The sequence below is a fragment of the Marmota flaviventris genome, chromosome 3 (assembly GCF_047511675.1).
Source record: "Marmota flaviventris isolate mMarFla1 chromosome 3, mMarFla1.hap1, whole genome shotgun sequence".
Taxonomy (NCBI): Eukaryota; Metazoa; Chordata; class Mammalia; order Rodentia; family Sciuridae; genus Marmota; species Marmota flaviventris.
The window spans coordinates 127,836,264-127,845,088 of NC_092500.1; the positions used below are offsets into that span (position 1 = coordinate 127,836,264).

At 36.7% G+C, this 8,825-nt stretch overlaps 1 long non-coding RNA gene across 1 annotated transcript; it reads right to left on the reverse strand.

Annotated features, from left to right (window-relative positions):
- Window positions 1-348: 348 nt before the first annotated feature.
- On the reverse strand, window positions 349-1,864 carry LOC114104412 (uncharacterized). The gene is made up of 4 exons (XR_003584839.2): window positions 1,787-1,864; window positions 1,368-1,441; window positions 804-872; window positions 349-445 (listed from the first exon to the last, which is right to left on the reverse strand). It is a non-coding gene; the product is annotated as an uncharacterized lncRNA (long non-coding RNA).
- Window positions 1,865-8,825: the final 6,961 nt, after the last annotated feature.

Below are 8,825 nucleotides of genomic sequence, written 5' to 3' on the forward strand. Positions count from 1 at the left end.
TTGATTAGCTCTTTCTGGTTTCTTTACAAACGGGGGAATGTGAGGGTTGAGTAGACTTCCTCTGAAGAGATGGGAAGTAGAAGTGGCCACATGTGTCCAGTGGCTAAGATGTGCCTTTATCACTAATTGCTTCCTCTTGTTGCAAACACAGGGAGTTTTCATGTGTCAAGAAAACTTTCTTAGGGAGCAAATGTGAGATTAATATACAGGGACATGATTTTTTAGTGACCAAAACTTGCCTTTTCTTCCAGTGAAATATCTTGGAGTTTCATATCAGTTAATGCAACTGTTTATGGTGTTAGTTTTTTGTATTAAAGCTCAGCATATGTAAATCTCACTCACCTGTCTCATAATAATTATAGGCTTTTACTATAGCTGGTTTTAAATTCTTTACTTGCATGTCTTGTTCCACCAAGAAGGAGAAACTCAGGGCTTGATTGGTTAGCTGGAGAGACAGGAAAAATGAGTTGGAATCAAACATTAGCTTTTTTACTTGTTACCATCTCCTTTTCTTAAAATATTACCAAATCCCATAACTGTACTTTATATCCCTATCAAAATCTAAGAAAGAATGGGGAATTTTGTGACTTGCTTAACATACCCAATGACATAAAAAGAAGGACAAAATTTCTGTGGCAGTCAAATGGAGCAAAGTGAACCTCGCTGACCAGTTGTCCCATTTCCCTTTGTGACTCTTTTGTCCTTCCTCATTGTGTATGTGAAAAGCATTATTTGGAGTCTGGATAGACTTATTAAAACTTCTATTAGTTTTACAGACCTAGCAGAGTCTTATGAAGTCTTACCTTCCTAAGGTAGATTACGACAGGATTGGTCCTCACTTCAGTCCTTTGAATCTCAGGCTGTTCTTGAAGCTATGGACAAAGGGGATAAGCCAGAAACATGAAGAAATTCTATACTGAGAGCAGTTTTTAGGTATTTATCATCAAAATGACTTCTCTGGAGCATTCAAATTACTACTTTTTATTTCTTCAGGAATAACAATAATGATAATATTTATTGATCCTATTCCTCTCATATATCCATATATATGATATATATTGAATATACATTTATATCCTATAGGTATATGTGACAGTTAACTTATATACCCTCTTTTTTTCTTTTTGTGTAGTTGGAAGGTAACTCAGTATATCTGCACATACCTAGATGTCTAAGCCTTCTAGAACATTATTTTTCATTTTTATGACTTTTACCTTAACTGATATCATATAATCTTCCAACCCACACTAAAACTATGGGAATATACTTTAGAGCTGCAAGATCCAGGACATTAGTAAAATCAAGTTGACAATGTAAATATCACAATTTATCATGGGATTGCTATCTGTAAATCATTTTGGGTTTACCTTTTTCACTGAAGCCTGATATCATCTTCAAATCCACAATAACCATGTTGGAGCTGGGTCTTTCGCCAGTATAACTATGAAGTAAGGCAGAGTGATAAACCTTCAAATAAAATTCCTTGGAATTGATTGAAGATAGAAGTTTCCCCTTGTTTATTTGTACCACTCAGTTTCTCTATCTACTGTATCTGTGTTATTGTTCTTTGACAAACCCACCCTTGTCAACTCTACTCTTCAGTTATGGCAATATATTATTAAGGTTAAGGCTTTTCAGTAAGGGTGAAGACAATTTTCTTATAAATACATATTACAAGACTTCCATACCCATTACATAATTAATTTGGACAATAGAGTTCCCCCAATACAAGGAAAAAAAAGTTTTCATATTCTACAAAAAAGTCTAGTTGTGATTTAGGGTTTACCTAATGTTGATATGAATCTGGAATTTCCTGTGAGCATCTACTCCATCACAATTTTGGGATGAGAATCAACATGCAGAGTGAAGGGAACTTTCCCTTCTTTCTTGGGAAGGATGTTATATCTTAGTGAAGTCTTAAAAAAAAGGGAAATACTTCATCTTTGCACACAAAAAATTCAACAATAACTTTCAAACAATTCATTTCTTTTGTTAGCACACATTTCCTATTTTAACATTCAGAATTTACTCTTGAGACTTTCTCTCAGTATCCCTTACACCGTGGCAGTCTCACCTGGAGGTACACACATCCTGACCCCAACACTGTGGTGTCATAATCCCCTGGAATCTCAGACAGCATGACCTCCTGCAGCAGCAGGCGATTGTCATCATCTATGTGGAATTCTTCAGAGAATGTGTTAGAAGATTTGACAGTGACCGAAACTGCCATCTTACTTTTTTGTGAAAGTTGTTGCTCCATATTTGGACAGGGCTTGGAGAGCTACCACTGTATCCTGAAAAAAGATGGGTACAAAAATTACAGAAGAGGAAGATAGCTAAATCACACCGAATGTAAACCACATCAAATTTATACTCATTCAGGATTATTTAGTAATAAACACAATTCATTAATAAAATCTAAATTCAGTTCAAATCTAGATTTGAATGATGAACTATTCTAGGTACTTTGGAGGAAATAAATAATTTTTTTCATTGAAGTAGCTTACAATAAACATATAGCAATAAGACACAACTATCTGACATAAGGAAAGGCTATTTCAATAATTTATAAATTCATGTAGCAATATTTGTTCAAAAATTCAGAAAAGGCAGAAGAAAATGTGGTCTAGACAGTAAAAGAAGACTGATGAAGGTGAGAAATGATACCCTTGAGTATTAAGGAACATTTCTGTAGACAGAAGCATCAGGGAGTGCCAGGAAGGGTTTAAGACAACACATGGAAATGGAAGTAAGCCAATTCCAGAAAACCAAAGGGCTCTGCCTACTTGGATTTGTGCATTTATGATTACTAGGGATGGGAAATATTTGGGGTGAAACATTAAATAATTTTAGCAGGAGGTTTTCATGATGAAAGAATAGAGGAGGTTGCTTTCCTGGTTTCTCCAGGGAATAAAACCAAGAAAGCAGACAGGCAGCTTCTCAGCAAGGTGGGTGAACAAAAAAAGTCTTGGAGACTTTACTGGAATTTAAAGCTTAACACTGAATGTAGATTGGGGACACAGGAGGTTGCATATAATAAAATAAGAAATCCCCAGTGGTACAGCAAGACTGGAAGCACCAGCCAGAGAGGTCCCTTCATGAGCATAATGAAGAGATAAGGGAATTAAAGGAACCTGTGTTTTGGGGGAAGCCTAAAGCATGTCTGGGTTCGGAGTGTTTAGAGATCAAGGACATTGCCCAGCAAACCTGAAAGACATGCTTCACCATATCCTTGTAGAAGGAAAAAAGCTGCCATCTATCCAGGTGGAATTCTCAGGACACAGGAAGGAATAATTTTTCAGCCACTGCCCGGGGACCGGCAGGTGAGAGGGCTGTTTCCTGAGAAACCCAAGTTTGGCTCAAAATATTGGCCCAGTACACACACACATTGCATAACACAGAGTGTGCTTAAGTGACCAGATGAAAATCAAATGTGGAAAGAGGTTTACACAGGGGACATCTGGCTGTGGAAACCCACCTGGCTCTACCTCCTCCCAACTAATCCAACTGCTTGTGGGACCAGCTGGGAGAGATGCATCTGTACAGGAACTTAAATGCATGATGCAACCATATTTTAAGAGTTAAATATGTAAATGTTAGTATTTATAACTTACATTTTCTCCATTCCTCCACCATCAGACAAATTCCAGCCTGTTTCTTCTATATATGAATTAATGTTCTACCTGTCTTCTAGCCTTTCATTTCTTCTCTCCCTAGTGGACCCTGAGAGCACAGATAGGTCAAATCTTCCCAAACCAATGCTTTCATGGGATTAGTTCCCTGAAAAAAATAAATCTTTATTTTTTATCCAAAATCTAAAATTATCTAATATTTTTTCCCTAGCTTTGAGGTAAAATTAAATTAAAATAAACTGCACATATTTGAAGTGTGCAATTTGATCAGTTTTGACATGTATGTAACCAATACAATCAATATAAAAAGCATTTCCATTACTTTTAAAATTTGAAACCATGCAGACAGTGTTTCTTCATGATTTATTACATTAGAAATCAATCACCTAAATATATTTGGAACCCTAACCCCACATGTCAACTATTTCAAAATTAAATGGTGCATTTATAAATATCTCAGAGGTCAAGGAAGAAAGCACAAGAAAAGTAAATATACTGATACTGATTTGAGTTCACCACAAGATAGTTAGGAGGTCCATTGACATTTCTTCTTTTGAGGTAATCTCTTACCACTGACAAGGTAGCTGATGGCTTGGACTTGATCTTCTCTGTCAGATGTTGTGTCTCATTCAGATAATTCAGGACATAGATGTTAGGGACAAAAAGAACCATATTTTGTTCTCCACAACCATAGGGCATCTAAAAGATTCTGGAGGTTGTACATTGCAGATCCTAGTATATCTCCTGGGTAATGAAATTCATAAAAAAGAAAATCAGAGGAACACAGAAGTGGTTTGTGATGGCCTAGGAAAATAGAAGACTAGATAACTGAGATGCTACAGTAATTAAGAAGGGAAGAACCAGAAAGCACAAAAGGTGAGAAAGAAAAATGAAAGAAAAGCAAAAGGTGAGAAAACAGATGTTTCTAGGATGTTTAAAAAAGCAGGCAAAAAATGAATGGCAGGTGACAACACCTTTTCTGAAGGACCATGCATCTTGTAAAATGGAACTACTAACCATTTCAAAATCCACTAGGAAGCATTGCCACCTAGCAAACCACTTGAAGATGAGGGTTCAGAACTGTGACCCTCCTTAAGTTTTAAACTATATCCAGGCATCACATGTCACACAACATTCATTGAACCCCCTTTTCTAACTGATACAGAGTGCAATCCTTAGCTTAGTGTTCTTTTTTTTTTTTAATCCAATGCTGAGTGTCAGTGATTTTATTAATCCTGGGTAGTGAGCCCATGCACTAGAATTGTGGAGAGAGACAGCTGTTTCTGTTGATCTGAGAGACTCACCCAAAACTGAATATGTTGCCCTGGCAGATCCTTCAACCACATTTGAAGGAACTCTCAGTGACATCTTTTCAGACACTCCACTATCTAATGAAAGAAGACAAACACATATAAGGGAGGGGCAAATGAGAGAAATGTTCTGTTTTTGTTATAAATCTTTTTCTTCTACATGATCCAGATTCAACCTTTCATTTCTCTCACACACTTTATCATATTTTTTGATGCAATCCAAGTTTCTTCTGAAGACATGATTAATCTCTTAGAAAAATTAATCATATATAATCACATTTATAATTAATCATGATATAATCACACTAATCATATATATTTGTGCTAATTTTTATGGTCTTTCTTATAAGCATGGACCTTAAGATATAATTATTACCTTCCTTTCATGGCTGATTTTAATTTCTACTATTGTTAGTGCTTTTACATAATCACATTTGTTCTATAAATATGTATTGTGTGTTATGTACCAAGTTTTCTTTTAAGTGAAGTGATATAATAATTTTTTAAATAAATTTCTTGAACTTCTGGAGTAAGGTAAATAAGCAAGGACATGTGTAGTATGATAGAGGTTGATAGGTGTTATGGAAAAAATTAGAAGAGGACAAGTGTTTATCTGGTGAGCTAGTCAACCATGTCTAATCAGAAAATGCAAGGTGTGGAGAGAGAGGGGGCTCCCTATTGAATGGCTTACTGGTAAAAATCATATGTGAGCAGACACCATAATTAAGGCAGGAAGTAATAATTATAGATACCTGGGGAAAGGTACTTCCAGAACAAAGGAACCAAAACTAAACCTAATTTAGGGATTGGAGCATCTTAGATGTATTCCAAGAGGACAGAGTGGGCAGTGTGACTGGAGTGGAGTGAGCAAGGGGGAAATTAGTGGGATATGAAGTCACAGATGAGATGAGGCTTTATAGGTGCCATTAAAGATTTAGGCTTCAACACTGAGGAACATTGAAAACCCCTGAAGGGTTTGGGTAGAGGAAAGATATGATCTGATTGATCTGATATATGCTTTAAAGGATCCCTTTGCTGTAGTGAAACAAGGGGAGATGATCAGGAGAGCAGTGAGGAAGTTATTGAGATAGGCCAGGGAAGAAAAGACTAGAGAGAAGTGCCCATGATGAGAAGTGGGCAGATTTCAGATGTTACTTGAAGGTGGAGCTCACTAGATTTGTGAATGGATTGGATGTGGAGTGGAAGAGAACATAAACAAGGAGAACTCTAAAATTTTGTGCCCAGAAAGCAGAAAAAATTAAATTTCCATTACTTGAAATGGAGAAAACTATGGGTTAAGTAAGATTATAGGAATGAGGAGAGCTTCTGTTTTTTAAACATGCTATTAGACCTGCATGCCCGTAAGTGCAGATAATAAGTGGGAAGTGGAAATCATGGCTGTGAGTTCAGGAAGGAGATGTGCATCAAAATGTCAATTTTATGGTCTCTAGTACATAGTTGGTACTAAAGCTACAAACCTAGAAGTGATTGACAAATGATGATCGAATTAACATTATGCAAATGTGATGTGTATTCAGTAGCAACTACAGACACTGTGGATTTGAATTTTGATCTTTTCCTGGAGTAGCAATATGCAATATGATACTTTCTGGCAATTTTGGGCCATGACACTGAGCACAGATCCCTGCCAGACATGGGATCATGATGGTGAAAATAGACACCCTACTCTGTACTATCTACTAAACTAGGATGTTGGGTTAGGTGCACAAAACGCATGAGTTTTTTTTTTTTGTTGTTTGTTTGTTTTTGCGGGGGGGGGGGGGTACAAGAGATTGAATTCAAGAGCATTTGACCACTGAGCCACATCCCCAGCCCTATTTTGTATTTTTTTATTTAGAGCCAGGTTTTCACTGAGTTGCTTAGCTCCTTGCCATTGTTGAGGCTGGCTTTGAACTTCTGATCTTCCTACCTCTGCCTCCCAAGCAGCTGGGATTACAGGTGTGTGCCACCCCACCTGGTACAAAATGCATTTTTGACTTATGGTGTTTTCAATTTATGGTGAGTTTCTTGAACTGTAATTTCATAATAAGTTGAGGGCATCTGCATAGAGAAAAGATGTGTAGATGGTGCATTGTCTTCAAAATGTTACTAGATGGCACAGAATTAAATTTTTAGTAGTAGTTATTTTATATGATTACATTAATGATATTAGTGAAATACTGATTTTTTTGTGCATGTAAATTTCATAGAGTTTCCCAGGAATTAATAGATTTACACAAATATGAGTAATTTTTAACTACTAGTTCAATAATAAATAGTAATAATAATAAATAATAGTAAATACTACTAATAAATAGTATTAAGCACCATACCAATATTTAAATATTTTGAATACAGTTTCAGGAGAAGTTTTTAAAATACAGATATATTAGAAAAATTTCTAATATATGTCAACAACTTTAGTCCTTATTATTAGCCAATAGCTTTAAGGCAAGTCTTCTCGATTCTCTGTGCCTTTTACCTTTATCCTTAAAATATGGCAATAATAATAACACCCTCCAAATGTTCTCTCTCATGAGTGGAGGCTGATCCATAATGGGGGGGCATGGGAAAAATGGAGCAATTTTGATTGGGTAGAGGAGAGTGAGGGAAGAGGAGGAGATATGGGTGCAGGAAAGATGGTGGAATGAGATAGACATTATTACCCTAGGTACATGTATGACTAACTGCACATATGGTACAATACTACATGGTGTACAATCAGAGAAATGGGAAGTTGTGCTACAATTGTGTACAATGAACCAAAATACATTCTGTTGTCATATATACCTAATTAAAATAAATAAATAAATAAATAAAAATTAATACCCTAATAATATTTCTTTTTCACTCCCCTGAGAAAATAGAGCCTAATACTAAGTGATTTTTGTCAGAAAAAGGATGTCCTTTGTCAAATGTCTTTAGAGTTATTCACAGGAGAGTTTTTCAGAGGGAGGAATGGACCAATGGACATTTATTCCATATCTATATACTTTGTAAATGGCTTAACATGAGAATTTTATCTACTTGTATAATTGCCTGATGCACATGACAGTGTGTAGTAAGTTTCTTCCTTTTCTATTCCTTCAGGCTTTATATTAAAAATAAAAAAAAGCAAAGTGATACTGAGCTTCCAGAAGAAAAATTCATTCCTTTAAAGTAGGGGAGAAAGTATTTGTGAAAAATTGAGTTGTGGATACACCCATTTCCTCTTGGAAACTAACAGTCACTGTCAGGCACAGATTAGATAATAATATATGATGAAGCTTTCAAGATAGGAAATATATTCACATATCTCAACTATTAAGGACTTTACAAAACAAAAAAAGGAAGAAAGAAGAAAGATGTTGTTTGAAATAGGTCAACCATGACGCTTTCAGTGCTATGCATGAGGAAAATGTGGCTCCTAAACACGAACTCATGTGCTCTTCTAATTCTACATGGTGTCTTGGCATAGATTCAATGACATGTGCCCAAAGCCTGAGACCCAGAGTTGGCAGGGTAATTCCAGGTGCCATCACATTTCCATTTGGGTTTACACCACCCAGGTAGGGGGTGGTGGTTCCACTCCACATTGGAGAGCAGGAGACCTAAGTGTGACCACACTGGCAAAGACACATCTTCTGTCGGATTCTACATTCCATGTCCATGGTCCTAAGGGACATTGCCCCCAGAAAAGCAGCCCCTTCTGGTGGCATGGAATCCTCAACCTTTTAGGCAGTCACCTTTCCCCCATACTCAGGGGCCTCTATCTCACCTCCTCTAGAATGACCTGTGTGTTCCCCCCCACAAGACACATGTGCTCTTCTGGGGTCTCTCCCATGGAAGCTACACAGTGTTGGTGGTGGCACAGCCTTGGGAATGGATTGAGCAGGCAACTTGA